We start from the raw sequence: 19,690 nt of genomic DNA, 5'->3' as shown, positions 1-19,690 counted from the left end.
ACCTCAGGCACCAAAATGCTGCGGGGCAGCCCTGCCCACTCATCAGTGACCCATTGAGCTTTATTGTTGGCACTGAATGGTCTATTGTCTTTATACAGCTGCTCTGGGCTATCTATAGCTTCGACTCTGCATGCTTTGCCTGACTGTGTAGACCTTTATTATTATCTGCACCGTAGGTAGAAAACAATAGTTGCTGTTGGCCCACCGCCAAGGAACTGAGAACAGCTTTTACGCGGACACCTCTTTTGGCCTGAAATGAAAGGGAATCTGCAATGGGCTAATGAAAGGCCTGTGTATGCAAAGCCCACGGGATTTCATCAGTTACTGGGAAGGAAAATAAAAATGAAATAAATGAACAGCACTGCTGCAGATTGCAGTTCACAGCAGGAATCATAAAATGCCAGGTAGGAAATGCAGCTTTCCCAGGGAAGCCTTAACTGTGAGCCAGGACTGGGCTGGCCTATGCAGGGAAATGTGAAGCATCATCATTGGTAACTGGAGACCCATTGGCAAAGGCAGCATATTTGGCAGTTGCGCATGCAAAGGGGAGAGCATGCTTTTGCCGCATGGTACCAGATGTTGTTGAAAGAGTGGTCACAAATTTGTGGCTAGGAGTTTCGTGCCATGACTTTTCCAACTTGGTGGCATGTGGGAAATGAAATTCAGAAGGCAGAGGAATGAGCAGCAAGCAGTCTCTAAAGTGATTAAAGTCTGGCTAATGGTCGTAGAACGCGTGTTAGCAATGCGTTTGAGTGGAAAAAATAGAATCTGCCAAACATTAATAGAAATGACCTGGGCATGTTTATTAAGCCGAAAGACCCAATTCTCCATACCCAGCTGTAGGCATGAGAAAAAAGCCAGGTTTTAATTTTGGAGACTGGCACGGTTTCATCTCTCATTTCCCTAGTTATAGAGTCCACCACCAACGAAGTTTGGTACATTTTTGTGTTAAAAAAAAGGTGGGAGGAATCCCTACTGTGGAATCCAAAATATGACTGGAAGGGAAAATAAAATCAATGGAACAGAACAGATCTGTGAAGGGGGTCTCAATTTGTGCATTCTTGTGGATACATTCATGTGCCTTGCGTTTGGCAAATTTGATCCAGTGTGTTAAATGAGACAGAAGGAAGTGCATAAGGGTATGAAAACTAAGTTAACTATTTAAATCACATTTTTTCATTACTGATCTCTGAATCTTTATGTATACAGTGATGTGTGAAAACTGTTTGTTCACATGCTTCCTTAAAACCACCAGACTATATGTGTTTTACAGTACTTTAAATTTGGTGCAACTGGATGATAAAATCTATGGATAGTGATGGCTCTATAACTGCTAGCAATGTGCATAACAAGTTGCTTCATTTAAAGGTTTCATGTATAGTACATTATTAGCTATTATTGTAGAATGTAGGAAGGGCAAAACATTTTCCTAGAAGATTTACCGAGAATAAACAAATTAACCATACAGTCCTGTGGATGTCTACTCAGAAGTAATTGCCTCTGAGTTCAATATGTCTTACTCCTCATGCTGCAATTCTACTGTATATCCATTTATATGGGAGTAAGTTCAATTGAATTTAGAGGAAGTTACTTTGAGTTTACATTCATAGGATGTTATGCATAGTTAATCTAGTTTACTATCAATGGATGGTGGGGGGTTTATTGGGTTGTTGCTTTTATTTTGATAAATTTTTGATTATATTGATTATATTTTGATATTGATTATATTTTGATTATATTGTGAACCACCCTGAGACCTCTGAGCATAGGGTGGTTTATTAATTCAATAAATAATAGTAATTTGCTGCCATTATACTATTATCCCACATGAAGCTGCTTCTGCAGGTTGAAGGCCTGATTGGTGTCATTTTGCTGTTTGAGACAGGGTATGTGGTTATAGAAAACATGGCCTTTGTTGCTGTGGCACCTAAATTTCAGAACACCTTTCTTTGCACCCCTCTTAGTTGACCACTGAGCAGGTGACTATTCCACAAAACTTAACTCTGGAAAGTGTGACCCCCTTCTCCCTTTCGGATGCTGAGCTATTGGTAATTTTATATAGTTATCTGTTTGGGGGCTTTTTATATAATTGACATTTTTGATTATTGCTTTTATATTTAAATTATCTTGAGGAATGGCACTGACCTGAAAAAGGAAAGATAATTGTTTTTATAAAAACATATACCTTCAGCTGACAGGGGACATTTGTTGGTATCTTTCATATAGCAAATTCAAATACAGGAGTTGCATAAAGAAATTTTCTCCCTGAACTGTGAAACTCTATATCCTCAAGACTGAAGCAAAGCCATCATATTCTAGAAATGATTAATCATATTGTAAAAATGATGAATATATGGGTAAGCAATTCATGGCCAGGAATAAGTAGGAGATTACTTTTAAACCATTTTTATGGCGCTCTGATAACGGTCAGGTAGTTGAATTCAGGAGCCGCCATTTTAATTTCCCACAATGCCCAGGAAAAATGCTGTATTTGAGTATTGCAGGAAATCTAAACGATGGATCCCAGATCATGTCACTCGATACTCATCAAAGCATTTCTGCTGGTGCTACCCAGTAAACCCATTGGAGCCCAATAAGAAGGGGCCCACTAGGAGGCATTGCAGAACCCTCTTCCAGTTTGAAGATGGCACTGACCGTGTAGATGAAAGTAAACAAAATGTCCAGAAAGTGTGGAGTAAAATGGAGTGGAAAAAAGTTTGACTAATTGGGCTTTCAGCTGTTGTATCTGCATAAAGCTTTGGTCTGTGGTACAGTGGTACCTCGGGTTACAGATGCTTCAGGTTACAGATGCTTCAGGTTACGGACTCCACTAACCGGAAGTAGTACCTCAGGTTAAGAACAGTTTCAGGTTAAGAACGGACCTCCAGAACGAATTAAGTTCTTAACCCGAGGTACCACTGTATAAGGGTGAACTGCAACACATGCTTTCCTGCCATTGTGTCAGCTCATCTCTCTGAGCCATCAACAGCCACATACCAAAAGTTTGATATTCACACAAGTCCTGGGACCTGAAAGGAACCTTGGGAAAATTCACTCACCAGGTCTTGTTTTCAGAAGGAAAAGCCATTAAGGTTTTATAGACTCACAGCTGTCCATTGTTTCTTTACACAGTGGATTAAGTAGTACAGCTCAATATAGCAACAATACTGTTGTTGACACGCAGATAGCGGTTATTGTGTGGCCACAGAAGCCAGTAGATTTAGAACTGTTGGGATTCTGGAAAATGTTACAAGGATTAAGCTCACACCCATGAGGGTCTCAATATCCTGCATAATTTGCAGAACCATTGCTTTATGTTTTACATGACCATTCTAGTCCCAGCTCTGGGGAACTATAGAGGGAGAAATATGTATGTAATGATATTTTTACTCCATACCAGTAAAACAGAAAGAGCAAGACCAACAGATGATAATTGCCACGACCCAAATCTCTACAGGGCTCTGAAGCATGCATGGAGGTCCAAATGAGCAGTGCCTCCCAATTCATTTTGGCAAAGGGGGAAGCGTTGCACACACAATGGAGCACAGCTTTACCCTACATTTTGTTGCTACCTTACTCTCATTGGTTATAACCTAACTAATGGTTTCTCCACCCACCCCTCATCTCTATTTTTTCTGTTGAAATAATTGCAATTATTGTAATTGGAGCTAAATTAAAAAGGTAAAGGTAAAGGACGCCTGACAGTTAAGTCCAGTCATGAACGACTCTGGGGTTGTGGCGCTCATCTCACTTTACTGTCCGAGGGAGCTGACGTTTGTCTGCAGACAGTTTTTCCTGGTCATGTGGCCAGCATGATTAAGCCACTTCTGGCAAAACCAGAGCAGCGCACGGAAACGCCGTTTACCTTCCTGACGGAGTGGTACCTATTTATCTACTTGCACTTTGAAGTGCTTTCGAACTGCTAGGTTGGCAGGAGCGGGGCCGAACAATGGGAGCTCACCCCGTCATGGGGATTCGAACCGCCAACCTTCCGATTGGCAAGTCGAAGGCTCAGTGGTTTACAGATGATAGCAATTAGAGATGCAGCACAAAAAAGTAATGTGTGGAAAAAATCAGGGCAAAAAAGAAATGCATTGTATCTGGGGAAATTGCTTGCAAAAATATGCAGATTAGACAATATGGTAGGCAAACCTGCATGCAAATAATATGTATAATTAGGAGAAATATGCACCGAAATGCAGATGAAATGATTATGAAAACTTTTTACAAAAATCACAAACAGATATGTCTTCGTGAAGAACTGATTGGAACAATGAGAACAGAGAAACCAAAACTGTCATATTCATCCATCTCCAGTAGCAATGTGAAAAAGCAGAAGGAATAAATTTCAGTGTGGCTTTCTGTGGGTTATAGTGCATGTTGAAATAGTCATGGGATTGCCACTGAAAATAAACTCCCTGTGTCAACCAATCCCTATCTAGGCCACCGCATTGAGAAGCACTTGCCATGTGGAACTTGGTCATCATGTTGTGAATGCTTTCACCCCTTCTCCAAATTCCTGTTGGTCACTGGAGGAGGCATGGCTGAATAAGACATCCTGTTTATTACTTGTGACAGGGAGACATCTCTGGTGGTTGATCTGTTTTCCAACTTTTTGTCTGCATGTTATGTTTCACTCTGGCCACCAGAATGTTTTTTAGATGTGTCAGAAATGCAATGCTCAATCAAAATTCCATGTTTATTTTGGATGTTTGCTTGTTTATAGAGCTTTGTACAAAGGACCTTTTGAAATTCTCCATCCCAGCTGTGGGCAGAGAAATTGAGGTGACCAGTTCTCCAAATTTCTCCAAGAATTTCTTGGGTCCAGGGCTCACCATTGGCAGAATGAGTAGCACAGCTTCTTTCTCCTGAATCCTAGGGCAGCAACAGCAACAATTGTGTCAGGAGCCTGGCTGCCATTTTGCATCCTCCACAATACAACAGACCTAAGAGCATTCACAGGGCATTCTGGAACAAAGATGGCAGCTGCCAAAAAACGAATATTAGCATGGGCGTACCCAGAGGGGGCGGGGGGCAGCTGCCCCCCAGAAGCTAAAAAGGGAAGGGAAGAAAAGACAGCTCGTGGCGCGCGCTTTTGTCCTTCTTGGTTGGGTACACGATCTTGCCGCAGCGGGCACAGCGTAAGACCCCAGTGGAAAGCAGACAGACCCCAGCAGACAGACCCCAGCAGAAGGCAGCAGTGGGAGTTTCCCCCGGCTGCCTGGAAAAGGCTGGAAAGCTGCGTCTGTGGCAAGGCTTGTAACGCTGCAGAAGCGAGCGGGAGGAGGAAGAGGAAGAGGCGTGAGGGAAAGAGAGAGAGAGAGAACACACACACCAGCCTACCATCGGCGTGCACTGTTTTTTTCAGGGTAAAAAGAGCAGAGGCCGGCGGGGAGGAGTTGCGGAGAACCGCATGACCTCCCCCCTCCCCTCCCGGGGGCGTGGATGTTGACCACGCCTCCTGGGAGGATCCCGGCTACGTCATCGCCAGCCAGCTAATCAGGTGGCTGGGGTGGGGGCGTGGCTTGCCCCCGCTAATTTTGATCCTGGGTACGCCCATGAATATTAGGAAATAGCCAAGGAAAATTACGCAAGTGTCCTTCAGTTTCTGGGAGGGGAGCATGAAAAAAAAAAGTCAAACACTTTCTCAGAAAGGAAGATGAGGGTGGTATTCAACTGAACAGTTATGCTATAGCTGCACAATGTAATGTCCTTGTCCTCTCCTCTCTCTGTGCACCCACATGACCTCTTAAACTGTTCCAGAGGTTCCACCACCCCTCCAGAACAGATTTAGGGAGTGCATGGGAGGTTGGGTCCTCCATCATGGATGGCACGTGTTGCAGTGAGATCACTAGAAACTGCCTCCCTACGGTATTGTGGGGCGGGACCATTTGGATGGCCACAACACCCCATTGTTTGCCCCTCTGCTGCTGGGGCAGAAATTTGGTCAGTTGGGTTGGCTATTGGCTGCTGAGGAGCTACTTAATCTGCTGCACATCGCTGGAGATTTTCACTTTCTTGTGACGTGCAGCGGATCACCCGCCTTCCTCTCCCTATATTTAGGGTTGTTCTTATGGCCTTGCTATGCTGGTCTAGGGGCCTGGTAGGAATTTTGCCATTTGGCTGATTGGCTGGTGCCACTTGGTTTTTGCCTACCATGTAGCAAATCGCCACAACTTTATAAGGTTGGCAGTTAGGCATTTGGTTAAATGTTTTTGGGGAGGGGACCTGGTTGGCTGTGTCTGCCCCTCCATTGCTGCTGCTAGGGAATTCTGTTAAAGGAATCCAGGGGCTCGGCCCCTGGGAGCATCTGGGGTGAGCTGTGAGATTGAAGGAGTTCTCGCTCCCCCAGGATGCTTTCCCTTACTGACATATGGTGGTGCCCAGTGTCAGTCCTGTTCCTGCCACCGTGCAGGTTCAGGTAGTCTGGAACCAATGCCTAAGCACCACTCACATGCTGTAATCAATAAAGTTGTGCCCAAAATTTAATGCCAAAAACCTTAAACTAACATCTGTGTCTATTGTGTCTTCATTTGGGGGTGGTTTTGGGGGTCTTTACATGAAACACACAGGTAAGAGGAGATGACAGGGAAGTTACATTACACAGCTAAAAGCTGTTGTGCTAGTTCAATGCTGCCTTGTGTAAGTTTAGCTCAGCTCTGTTTTTGAGAGAGTGCATATTTTTTCACCAGCCTGTTAAACAGAAGAGACGGTTGTGACAGTAGCAACAGCAGCAACAGTAGTAGCATAAGCAGTAGCCAGAGAAAACCACACACTCCCTTCTTTCCATCTTTCTCTTCCTGTTCAGAGGTGAATGTGGTTTGCCCGCTTGGAACCTTCCCTGCCATTAGCACTTCTTGTTCTTCAGTGGATGTGAACAACTATATTATGGTTTGTGCTGTCATGGAAGAAGCAGAGAGATTTAAATTCCTTCTCACTTTTGCTTTAAATTTCTGTGAAGTTTCTGTACTTGAGGAGATCCAAGGAGAATGTCAATCATAGCCTGATTAGCATGAACTCCTTAAACTGAAGCTTCATCTTTGACAACTGTGAAATAAACTTATTCTTCCAAGAGTAACCAGAGGACAAGTACCTAGAGGTGTCATCCATCACCTTCAGGTCTACTTGACTTCCTTGCTCTCTGACTTCCAAGTCACTGTTTATATACCTTGACCCTGGCTCGATTTCTTTAATAATTTGCCCTTTGCACTGGACAAGTTCATTCCAACCAGAAATATGAATATTTATCTTCCAATAAGAAGGGTTAAAAATATGTGTGTGGAATACTTGTTTTGAAAACAACTCCTCTCAAAATAGCTCCTGTTTCATTACTTGCATGGATTTAATCACTCAGTGAAGCATCAATATTTCTTACAATAAATGTGGATATTTTTAGTTCAAAACAAAATTAAGCCCCTCAAAGTCCCAATGGATTCAATGGGAAAAAGACTGAACTAGGTATGTGATTAAAACCCACTGAAAATAATGGAATGTAAAAGTGTTTGGATCTTATCTTCAATTACCCTGGTTATAGCAGAAATGAGGGCAGAGACGTGTGATTCCCCCTTCCAAGGCTGTTCATGGATAATATTGTTGATAACTTTATTATTTTCAATGTATTTATTTTTTGAGTTTTTTCTATGAATATCTTCTATTATTTCATGTAAACTACTTTGTGATTTTTTTTCCTGATTAAGATAAATCTTCCTACATTAAATAAACAATTTGATGTGAGGACATGAAAAACAACACTATGAATGATTTTCCCTCAAAAAACTCCATATCCTTATTAATTTTTAAGGCATTTTAAGTGGGCTTTTTGTTTATTCTTGCTACCTTCAGAAGTCCCTTTTCTTTCCAATATATTTCTGAAATGGAAAATGAGACGGACTCAAGTTTTTCTGGACATGTGACCCTCATCATAGTTTGTTATTCTTATGAGATATAACTTAATTCAGCAAAACACCAGGCAACCTCTGACAACCTATCTATTATGGTCAAAACTTCCTATCTGACCAGCCCTTAAAAATTATGAACAGGTGGCAATCCTATACAGATCTTGAGCTCACTGAGGGAACTTCTCTCTACAATTTGGTAAAACAAGACACATCTCCCTTGATTCTCGAGTCCCTAAGGAGCCTGAGCTTGACAGGCATTCTTGACACAATCTCTTTGTTACTATGAACCCAGGAGGAGGAGGATGCCTGCAACTTCAGGCGTGAGCTTCAGAATTTTAGAGAAATATTATCATAGGGTGAAAAGGCCAGATTTTCTTTTCTTTTTTAAATACATAGGTCAAAGCACATAGAGACAGAGGACATAGAGTAAACAAGAAGCAGAGGGATGGGAGCACAGTCATTTATGAGAAGGCAAAAATGAGCCCAAGGGATGGAAGAAAGAAAATTATAGGGAAGGAAAGAGTCTTTGGCTACAGAGGGCAGAGCTGCCCTCCAGACATTGGTGGGAGCTCTTCCCAGGGAACTCTGAGATTTGCAGCTCTGTGACGGGAATAGGGGTCTCCTAACGCCTCTCAGTAACCTTAACAAACTACAGTTCCCATGATTCTTGGGGAGAGCCAATGACTGCATGAAGTGGTATGATACTGCTTTAAACAGATTGTTATGAGTTTGGCAGGGTGGGGGAGGTAGGCTGTGTGCCTGGGGCCCCTTCTAATTCCTGGGGCCCCTTCTAATTCCTGGAATAGCCAGGTTAGCTTCCTGGTGAAGTAATAACCATTAAGGGAACAAAGGAAGTGCTCATCACCAGAGAGCAAACATGCTCATAGTTCATAGAATCATAGAACCGTAGAGTATGAAGGCCCCCCCGAGAGTTATCTAGTCCAACCAATTCCTGCAAGGCAGGAATCTCAACAAAAGCATCCAGGACAGATGGCCATCCAATCTCTGCTTCAACACCCCCAATGGAGAAGACTCCAGAACCTACTGAGAGAGTCCATTCCTCTTTCAAACAGCTCTTACTAACAGAATGTTTAGTTAGAATCCTCTTTAGTTAGAAAGACAAATGCCAGAGTTGAGAGTTGAGTGATGTGAGCTAGAAGCAGGAACTAGCAGGCTGGTACACCAGAGAGACAGGACAATGCTTGATTTCTGTTTGAATCCAGGGCTGAAGCTATGGGAGAAGGAAGACCCTATTGGAGCGTGAATGCTGGGAACCCCTCCATCATAGGCTCAGGTTGTATATATGTGTAAATAAACCATATATCCTAAAGACACCACACAGCGGCAGAGTATATGCCCACACTGCCTAGGCTGGGCGCGCTCCCGAGGGGGGCGTGGCACGGAGGGTGCCCTCCCAGGTGTGGGATAGCCGCTTGGTGCCCAGAGTGGCACACGCACCCTGCAGCCGGGGGCAGAGCATGCCATCCACGGGGGCAGAGTGACCTGCCGATGGGGGTGCAGCAAGACACCCATGGTGGACATTCAGTGCGCCACCCACCCACGACTCCCAAGCCTCACCCAAGCTGTCAGAATGAAGGGGGAAGGGGGGGAATGCTGCCGGCAAAGCGGTGCAGCTCCCTCCTTTCCCTGATGGCTGGGTAAGTGCCTGGAACCCCTGGAACCTTGCACCGCTCAGAGATTGGGGTGTCGTGCAACGGCATAGTGTAGCTTGGGCCTCACTAAATAACTCCAATAGCAGCAGTAACCAGGTTTCCCCCCTCCAAATGCCCACCCCCAAACTGTGTCTTAACTAACTGCCTAAAACTATAGAGATATGGGACCAGCTAGGAGGCAGTTCCACAAAGGAAGAGCCACACTGTCCAACATTCAAGCCGCTAAACCACACTGGGTCTCATAAAGAACTTCTGTAATAGTGCTTGCCAGTTATATTCCCTGCTTTCCCCTTAGCATTTCCTATTTTCAGTAATAAGAGTAGAGAAAATTATAAGCTAACCAAATGCTGAATTCACAATGGCCAGCATGCCAGGCCATGATGTGATGATTCACCAGTCTTTTTTGGGGTGGAGGGGGGGTGTTGGTTCTCCCCACCTAGTCTAATTGACTTCAAAGCCAGCTGCAGAAAGCACTGAGGATCTCAGGATAAGTGGGATTAGGTTGCTAGCAACTGTGATTACTTTTGGGGCTGCAAATTGGTTTCTTTCTGAACGTTTCACTCACAGCCATTTACCTAATACATCTCAAAAATCAGCACTTGAAGGCTCAATTTATTTTGCTTCCTTCCAAACTAGTGGGTCAATAAGAAAACGAGGATCTGGCTGGAAAACACGAATAAGCGCTCGCATGCTGGAATAGTCCTGTAAGCATCAAGACAGGGTACTTGATCTTTGTGCATGAACTGTCAGCGATGCGAACCAAAATGTGTTCCAGGTGTGCGCAGCTGTTTGTGGGCCGGGGAGGGGCCAGGAAGGAGTGCAGGAGAAAGGCAGAAGTGCACATGGGCAATTATTTCAAAAAGAGTTAATCAGCGTATAGGTTCTTTGGTAGGGCTGAAGAATGACCTGCAGATGATTTCTATATCTGAAATGCATTTGTTTATTTATTTACCAATTTACTTAGGGCTGTGTTCCGCTAAGTCCTATTCAGAGGAGATACACTGAAATAAATGAAGCTGTGTTTGTTGTTGTTGTTGTTTAGTCTTCGTTACCCCAGGCACTCCTGTCTTCCACTGCTTGGTCAAGCTTCGAGAACACTGTCCAACCATCTCATCCTCTTTCATCCCCTTCTCCTTGTTAGCCATGAGTTAACCATGTCCAATACCTTCAATGGGTGGGAATTGCCTTATGCCACATCAGATTATCGGTCCATCTACAACAGGGATAGCCAGCATGGTGCCCTCAAAATGTTCTTGGATTACAATTGGCCAAGCCTTCATAACCAATTACCAGGAATTATGGGAGCTGCAGTCCAAGAACATTTGAAGAGTATCATGTTGCAATGAATGGCAGCAGCTCTCTAAGGTTTCAGGCAGGAATTCCAGGTTGCCTGGACATGTCAGGAATTGGACCTGTGATGTTCTGCATGCAAAGCAGATGTTCTACCACTGAGCTACAGTCATTTAAAAGGGTTTTGTTTCCTTGTGCTTTGAACTGGGAAATGTCAATTGCTGTGAACACAGCAGGGCTGTGGACACATAATACATCTGGCCCTTGGCAAGACCATTGGGAAACAGTAAGTTTCTGTATGGCTGGGTGGGAGTCCCAGCAAGCCATCCTGGTGCTCTTTATTTTAAATCAGGTTTATGTTTGGGCCTGTTCCCAAAATTACCCACTTTCTTGATTCAAACTCAGAGTGATAATCCAGCCATTTCTTTGAAGCCAGTCTGCATGACTCTGAGTACAGAATTAATGATAAACTGAGCCTGATGTGCAGAGGATGTGCAGAGGATCTGAAATAGATTTTTTTAAATTTAGAAAAGGATCGAGAAGATTGACTTTTTCTGTCGCACTCCCCACCCCCTTAAAAGCCAGAAAGCCCACACGTGCAAAAGGCAGCTGTAATGAAAACCCGGCACTTTCATTTGTGGGCTCTCCGGTAGGTCCATCACTCATCCGAAAGAGTGTCGCAAATGTCACCTCCTTCAGCCTTGAGGAGGTAATTGGTGCAGCTGCTTCTGAAGTCTGCCTTTCTGCTGGCAATGTTAACATGGCATGCTGGGGGAATATAACAAGCAAAAGAAGATGCAGGTGTTTCAAAGAGAGGTACCATGCAGCAGGAGACTGGGTCTGATTAGTGAGGACAAGAGACATTTCTCCGTAAATACAAAGACACATTTCTTTGTGTGCATGTCACTGTCAGCACACAGTGGAAGAGTGTTACATTGCTTCACACGTTTACAAGGTTACCAGCAGATAGATGATAATGGTCTCAGATCTAGGGTGGCCACTGTCAGGTTCCGTGGCACGTTTTTCAAAAACGGTTTAATGTCCTCGTTGCAAGTTACATTTGAGAACAAGACTGATGCCTCAGTGCAAATTTACCATGCTCCACGATGGCACATAGGATGCCTGTACATGTGAAAAGTTTGGGGTGTCTCCTTGCTAAATGCAGCAGGGTCAGAAACATGTTGGCCAAATTCATGTTATAGTTTTACAACTGTGTGAAAAATCTTCATTGCGTACCTGTGCAAAATTTAAATGTGTTTAGTCCCATCCTTGGACAGTTAGGCCAGAGATGGGGAAACTGTGGCCCTCCAGATGTTGTGAGATTCCAAATCCCACCGATCACAGCCAGCATGGACAATGGCCAGGGCTTTGTTTATTTTTATTTTATTTAACAATTATATACCACTTGGTTGTAATAAAACCTCCAAGTGGCTTACAAAAACATTAAAATTATTAAAAAACAATGGGTAAAAGTAGGTATTTGAAAACATTAAAAAACAATTAAAATTGACAATGAGCTAAAAGTTGACAACACGTGCCAGCATTTTATACATTTGGAGAGGCTTGCCTAAAATATTTTTTTATGCGGACACTGAAAAGCATACAATGTCTGCTTGATGTCAACAGGCAGGGAGTTCCAAAGGGTAAGTGCTGCTACATTAAAAGCCCATCTGAAAGTAGCCTGAATGCCTTACCCTTTGGGAAATTCTCTCATGTTATCATATTTTCTTTGGCACAAATAATGCCCTGCATTTGTACTAGTGGTCACAGGGTGGCCACCTGCTCTATTTTACGGAGGGTTTTAATGTTTTAAAACATTAAATACCTGGTAGTCTATCTTAGTGAAGACCTAACTTGGAAGGTCAATATAGCCCAGGTGGTTAGGAAGGCCCAACAGAGACTTCATTTCCTAAGGGTCTTGCGAAAGAATCAAGTTGGACAGCAACTGATGATTCTATCGGTCCACGATAGAAAGTGTTCTCTCATACTGCATTATGGTGTGGTATACTGGTTTGACAGCCATGGACAGAGTCCCTACGGAGGGTGGTAAAGACAGCACAGGATATTGTGGGCTGTCCCCTGAGTCAGCTAGATGTTATCGCTGAGAGACCATTGCCTCAGAAGAGTGAGGAACATTCTCAGGGATGACTCACACCCTGGCCAGCACCTTTTAAATCTCCTGCCCTTGGGCAGGAGATATAGAAACATGATAAGCCGCACCAACAGGTCAAAGAATAGTTTCTACCCGGGAGCCATGAGGCTGCTGAATGGAAAACAGCAACATTGCAGCTGATGTTAGGTGTTGGTAGTACGACAGAGTGACAAGGACTAAGAGATTGGGGGGGGGTGTCATTTAATCTCACTGTAAACAAATGGTACAGTGACAATAAAGTATTTCTATTTCTATGTTTTAAAGGGTCATCAAAGGAAAGTCCTCTGTTTTTTATTTATATTTTATTGAGCGTATTACAGTGAGTTAATAAGAAAAAAGAAAGAAAGAAATACATTAAAAAACATTTTTAAAAGCTGAGGAAAGCAACAGTTACCAAATGACAATAAAATAGAACTAGGGTTCCATAACTATGGGTAAGTAAATAAACTTATTGTTTTCTTCAAGTGTACATTGGTTCATGGGTCCCTCTGGTTTTGATCAATACATTCTAAGTTTGTCCATACATAATCTTTGTCTGAAAATGATCCATTCATGGGTTGCAAGCTATCCATGGACAGTCCTCTATCTGAAGGGGCCACCGAGTTGAGAGCTGTCCACTCAGAGTCTTTGTTAAAGACAGAGAATAGTAGAATGAGAGAGCTGGAGCCTTGAGGTTGCCCCACCAGCAATGAGCAGTACCTGGTCAGCAGACCTAGCAGGCACACCAGTCACCCTGGGTCTTCCCCACTGCATTTTTATTTGAATTAGATCAATTATTTCTTGATGCGTTAACCTTTGCAAATTTTGTGCAAACTGTTGTCCTCTTGTTTGGTGATGCAAATGTTCTTTCTTTTGGGCAGTGTGTAACTGGCCACCTTAGGTGTTCATGCATAGTTGAAACAACTGTGAACTGGAATTCTCTGGCCCCAGGATACACCAGCATTAAATGAAGGACATGTTCAGTTGGAAATTTAGTTATGCCAAGGGGAACCCATCCATAATTTAGGGGGGGGGGAGAAAGGAAGAAACACTTGCAACAACAGTGCCCACCACCAATTCCTATGCAGCTATCAAAAACCTACTGTGAGGTCTGTCCATTAGCTGCAAACAGACCCCTGTGGCTTTGCCATGGGGCTTGCTAAGAGGGAAGATAGGTTGCTTGCTTCTCAGTCATGGGATCAGAGTCTGGTTCTTAAATCAATTGTATCTCTGGTTTGCTTGTTAAAGCTTTGCCCTAGGGTGGTGGTGAGAAAGAAAAGAGGCAATTTTTTTCTTTCTATTTTCTAAGTTTGTATTCTATTGCTAACAGTTCAATCCTATGGATGTCCACAGACAGCTTTCCGGTCATGTGATCAGCATTACTAAACCACTTCTGGTACAACGGAACACTGTGAAGGAAACCAGAGCACACAGAGTCATACCCCTCCCCAGCCTCTCACTATATATAAGGGTCTGGTGACTTCTGTTTCAGTGTATCTGAAGAAGTGTGTATGCACATGAAAGCTCATACCAATTACAAACTTAGTTGGTCTCTAAGGTGCTACTGGAAGGATTTTTTTTTTATTTTGTTACGGAAACGCTGTTTACCTTCCTGCTGTTTACCTATTTATCTACTTGCACTGGCATGCTTTTGAACTGCTAGGTTGGCAGAAGCTGGGACAGAGCAACGGGAGCTCACCCCATCCAACCTTCCAACCTTCTGATCAGCAAGCCCAAGAGGCTCAGTGGTTTAGACCACAATGCTACCCACATCCCCCTCAGCCTGAAAGCGAGATGAGCACCGCACCCCATAGTCGCCTTTGACTGAACTTAACCATCCAGGGGTCTTTTATTTTCTTCTTCTTTACCTACGTATGTCTACTTAAAACTAAACCCAATTGAGTTCCATGTGCACCCCTAAATTTGTTCTAGAGGTTCCCCAACCCTCCCAAGCAAGTCTGGAGGGGGTGCAGGTCACACGCAGGGGAACGAGAGGTGTAGAAGGTTCTGTTGTGCAATCATAAGTATTTGCACTGAAAAGACACATTAGTTGGATGCCACCCCATGAAACTTATTCCCAGGGAAGTGTGTACAAGTTTGTGACCTTTAAAAAGCTTTAATCGTGTTAAGTCGGGAAGCCAAATATTTGAAATAGTAACATAATGCATTTACACACACATGAATTGTAAATGCACAAAAAGCTTGTGCAGAATCCCGTTTCCTATAGTTTAGGAACTTTTTTTTTCAAGTTTAAATGTTGAGCATGTATAAATAAGAGAGAATCAGCAATATGCAGCATTTATGCTGCTTTCTGACTTTAGCTTTTTTGGGGGGAGGGGGATAGAATGGCTTACTGTCAACATTTTCTGCTTCCCCCCCCTTGCTAGTCTTGACAGAGAGATTGCTAATAGCAACAGAACCTCAAAATCAGGCTGCGACTCAGGAGGCAATAACAGACAACAGGCAGAGCTTTTCTGGGGGATTATTGTGAACTGCAGGTGTGTTGTGAAATGTGAGGCTGAAAGGACAAGTGATTCCAGCTACCTGCAATCTCCGGTAATTCCTTCAGGGGTCTTCCATGAGAAATATCGTTTGCCTATTATTAGAACTGGTTTTCTTTTCCTCAGCTGCGATATACCCATGTATTTTCCATGAGGTGTTGCCAGGAGAAATTCATGATTTGGGAAGCAGGCAGAGGGGAAGAGCTTAACTCATTTCTCTCAAGCTAGCTAATAGGCACTTCAAAATAGATAAACTCCTGATCCTGAACAACATTACCACAAACCTGTCTGACATTGTGTATGGTGTAGAGAACCAAATTATGACTTGATTCCTTGGAGTGCAACATCCCTTCCTTTCCCAGGTGGCCAAATGCACCACAATATAAAACATTCCCAGTGCTTCATTTTGCAACAATGCACCAGTTAGCAAGTGCAATGCAAAGACTTTATGGAAGACGGCTGCCAAACGCCCTGTGACCAGAACAGGAAGCCAGGGTTTAGGATTTGGGGGTGATTGCAGCATTGAATCCCAAGGGTGGGATTTAGACTAAAAAGATGAGGTCAGGGAAAGCAGTGGAAGGGAGCAGAACAAAGTGATGATTCTCTCTTAGCAGGATTCAGACCACAAGCCATTCCAGATGGCCTATCAGATATTCCTATCCATGGACTCTGAACAGAGAGGCAGTGGGAATTCATTTTAAATTCTATGCTTACTCACTTTGTTCTTTCACTGGGTTGGATCCAGACTTGGTCATGATTAAAGGAGACCCAATGGTACTTATGTTGGCTTTCAGATATGGTAAGCATGGATAAGACTGCACTCCTAATCCCAATTTGTAATTGTACTTTCTTAATACCGTACTTCCAGTTATCCTTCAACCTGATCCTACTGTCAGGTGCACTGTACTACTGGTATCTCTCTCTCTCTCTCTATATATATATATAAATGTAAAAATCGTGAAAGTGTCGGCTGAACTTTTCTCCATAACCGCTTGACTGATTGTCCTGAAATTTTGACACAACGATCCAGGCCACTCCCCGAGCGTTGTTGGAAAAGAAAATCCTTCAAATCTCACACCTGGGCAGATATAAATCTGGTTTTCCACCAAGTCAAACAGCACCCTCAAGTGGCGTTATTCCCTCAGCTCCTCCTCCTACACCCCCTCCCTCCCCATGGAGTCTACGCCACACCCACAAAATAATGATGTCATCAACCAAGCAACTGAAACCACCAAGGCGGCCATTACCAGACAACCCATAGAGTCAGGCCAGGGCCAAGGAATGGAGAGACAGGGCGGAGACCTCAGGTCACATTTAAATAGTAGCCCAAGCCAAAGCCTTGCCTCTACTTTACAGCCTAAAGACTAGGCCTTGGCTCCATTTTACAGACTAGGCCTCAGATCTACAACCCTTTAAATACTATCCCGAATGGAGCCCTGGGTGGGAGGTGGGGGGAGGAGGAGCCCAAATAGGTCATGGGCTAACGTAGGGTGGGAGGAGCAACTGTCCAACAACCACCAAAACAGCCATTCCACCCCCAAATCCCAAGCCCAAAGCCTCTCCTGGCGGCTGCATTAATAAACGCCTGGCAGCATTAGGCAGCCGTTCATCATTTCTCCTAACACGCACTTGGGGGCACAGTGAGGGGTTTTCGCTTTATAATTTAGTGGGCGTTGTGTCACATGCAAGGCTCTGGCGGCCATTTTAAGTAAGGGCAGTCGTGCCCCATTTAACCGAGGCTTTATATACTACGACTGATTGCAAGCCTGTGCGTCTTTTTTTAAAAAAAACAACCATGCACTTTCTCTCCCCAGTTTAAGTCCTCAGATATTTGCAGTGCCCAATTTCCCCCCCCTTGATTTACAATCCCCTACCTTCCCCTTGCCCCTTCCTGGGTTTTTTATGGAACTGAACAACTCGGGTGCTTCAGAACGCGCCTTCTTTTGCCAGGCCCTTGCAGGGCCAGACAGAGGCCTGGCCAGGTAGATAATGTGGCCCTGTTTTTAACCCTTTTGTTACTTTTTTTCATTTTACTGATTGTGAATATGCTGACCGAGGCCCCCTTTGGATTCGGAGGCCCGCGCCAATTGGCTCATATGACCCCCCCTCCTTCTGTCTGGGCCTGCCTGTTGCTTTGGGGCTGTGGGGCTTCACTATTTGACCCCCCCCCCTGGTCGGGATTTTTAAAGTAGTTCTCTAGCTCCCAGGGTGCATAATCACCCCCAATCCTTAATCTAAATATATAGAAATGTTTACGATGCGTGCGCAGACTAAAGTAAATACTGGGAAATGGAACCCAGAAACTGACAGTTCCTTCTCCAAGGGTGGGGGCCAATGTAGGAAGATACGGGGGGTAGGGGCCAACACTCCCCAGGGACAACAGAGGGCTCAGACAAAAGTGCATGCTGGGAAATAGAACCCAGAACCTAACAGTTCCTTCGCCAAGGGTGGGCGACAAGGTATGGAGATACATGGGGGTGGGGCCAACACTCCCCAGGGACAACAGAAGGCTCAGACAAAAATGCATGCTGGGAAATAGAACCTAGAAGCTGACAGTTCCTTTTCAAAGGATGGGGGCCAAGGTATGGAGATACAGGGGGAAGGGCCAACACTCCCCAGGGACAACAGAGGGAAGGGTATCCTACCAAAACACAGGTATGAGCCGGGGTGGAGGGAGGAGGGGCAGGATACGTCATGGATCGGGACAGGGTGGTGGTGGTGGGGTCACAGGAAAGAACCACAGCAACGTGTGGCCGGGTCAGCTAGTATCTAATAAACCAAGATACCATTTAGACAGTCCAGAAACGTTGGTGGCCACTTATCCAAGGACAACTGTGGTGTGGTTAGGAGAATGCTTAAAGAAACCCAACCACATGGCCATGGACAAATCCCATAGGCTTTCCCCATGCAATTTCTTCCACATGCGGCTATTGTTCATGGAGAATGTCTAAAGGGAACCTCAATGTCACTGACTTGTAGGGGGGGGAAGGGTTGATTCAACTGTCTGTGGATGGAGGCTGGAACATTCTCCACTAAATTGACCTCCTGTCAACAAAACATTGTTTCATAAACCTGTAGCTAATAAATTTGCCTGGCACCAGCATTGTATGTGAAAGTGAGCCAGGATTGTCCATACTGACAAAGTTTGAAGTAGAACACTCCAGCTAAAATAGAGACATACAGAACTGTTGTGTCATGGGATTGGCGGCAGACAAAAACATGCTAAGAGAACGGAACTATTTAGACAAATAGAGAAATGTATGGTTTGGTACACTGGTTAATATTTGGAAGAGTCTGCTGGATTGGACTGTTCTGTTGCCCGCCAGATAAACTGAGGCCAAGATCTCATTCGTCTCCGCAAATCATATTATTTGTTTATTTCAGTAATCAAAATCACACTCTCTTCCTCCAGGCAGAACAATAAAGGAACTTTTATTGGAAATGGGTGTGACAAGGCAGAACAGGATATTTTATTTTGTTGCTTGGCGATTGGAAAGACAGGGGCTCCCATTTTCACTTAATCAGGTGAGGTCTAGGGACTTAATAATATGTCAGCCATGTAAATCTGTCAGGATCAAAAGGGATGTGGCCATTAGAGGAGGCAGCTTTCCAGCAGAACATTTTGAGAAGCCACCCAGAATTGCCTGTTTAGTAGGACTTAAGAGCCACAAATATCTTGGCCTATTTGCTACCCTCTTAAGCCAACAGAAACCACAGAAACCGAAGGCTCCATTAAGATCTTTAGACAGTGCAGACCAGGCCAAATACAGCTCAGATTCATTGAGATTCATTGAGACAAGATTTGACAAGAAAGAGAGACTGGCCTCTCTTTGCTGATTCAAGTGGAATTTGGGATTAATAAAGGAGCTGACAGTAGTCTACACACAAACACAGGAGCGGAACCATAGAAAAGCCTACAGATCGAGCTGAGCACCACCCAGAGCTGTTATAATGAAGCCAAATCAGGAGCTGTGAGCCAATGAAAGATCTCAGGAAGAAAAGAACCTTTTCTATGGATCCTAACGAAATTACTAACCCCAAAGAAAACATTTATTCTTAAGAAATGCCTCTGAATCCATGATAGATGTCTGGTGGGGAATGTCATCCTCCATATATTGTTAGACTCCAAATGCTATCAGTCCCAGCCAGTACGGTCACTGTTCAGGATGATGGGAGTTGCAGCCTCTGCCTGCTCTA

General features: G+C 44.1%; 1 long non-coding RNA gene across 3 annotated transcripts in view; it reads left to right on the top strand.

Annotated features, from left to right (window-relative positions):
* The first annotated feature begins 265 nt into the window (after positions 1-265).
* LOC148685976 (uncharacterized) overlaps positions 266-19,690 on the top strand; it is a 113,303-nt gene continuing 93,878 nt past the window's right edge. For all 3 annotated transcript variants that reach the window (XR_015949855.1, XR_015949854.1, XR_015949853.1), the window contains exon 1: positions 266-404. This is a non-coding gene — a long non-coding RNA (uncharacterized LOC148685976). The remainder of the gene's footprint in view (positions 405-19,690) is intronic.

Source organism: Zootoca vivipara, chromosome 4, assembly GCF_965207765.1.
Source record: "Zootoca vivipara chromosome 4, rZooViv2.hap1.1, whole genome shotgun sequence".
NCBI classification, from domain to species: Eukaryota; Metazoa; Chordata; class Lepidosauria; order Squamata; family Lacertidae; genus Zootoca; species Zootoca vivipara.
The sequence above is the reverse complement of the archived record's forward strand: the minus strand, read 5'-3'. Positions and strand labels throughout refer to the sequence as shown.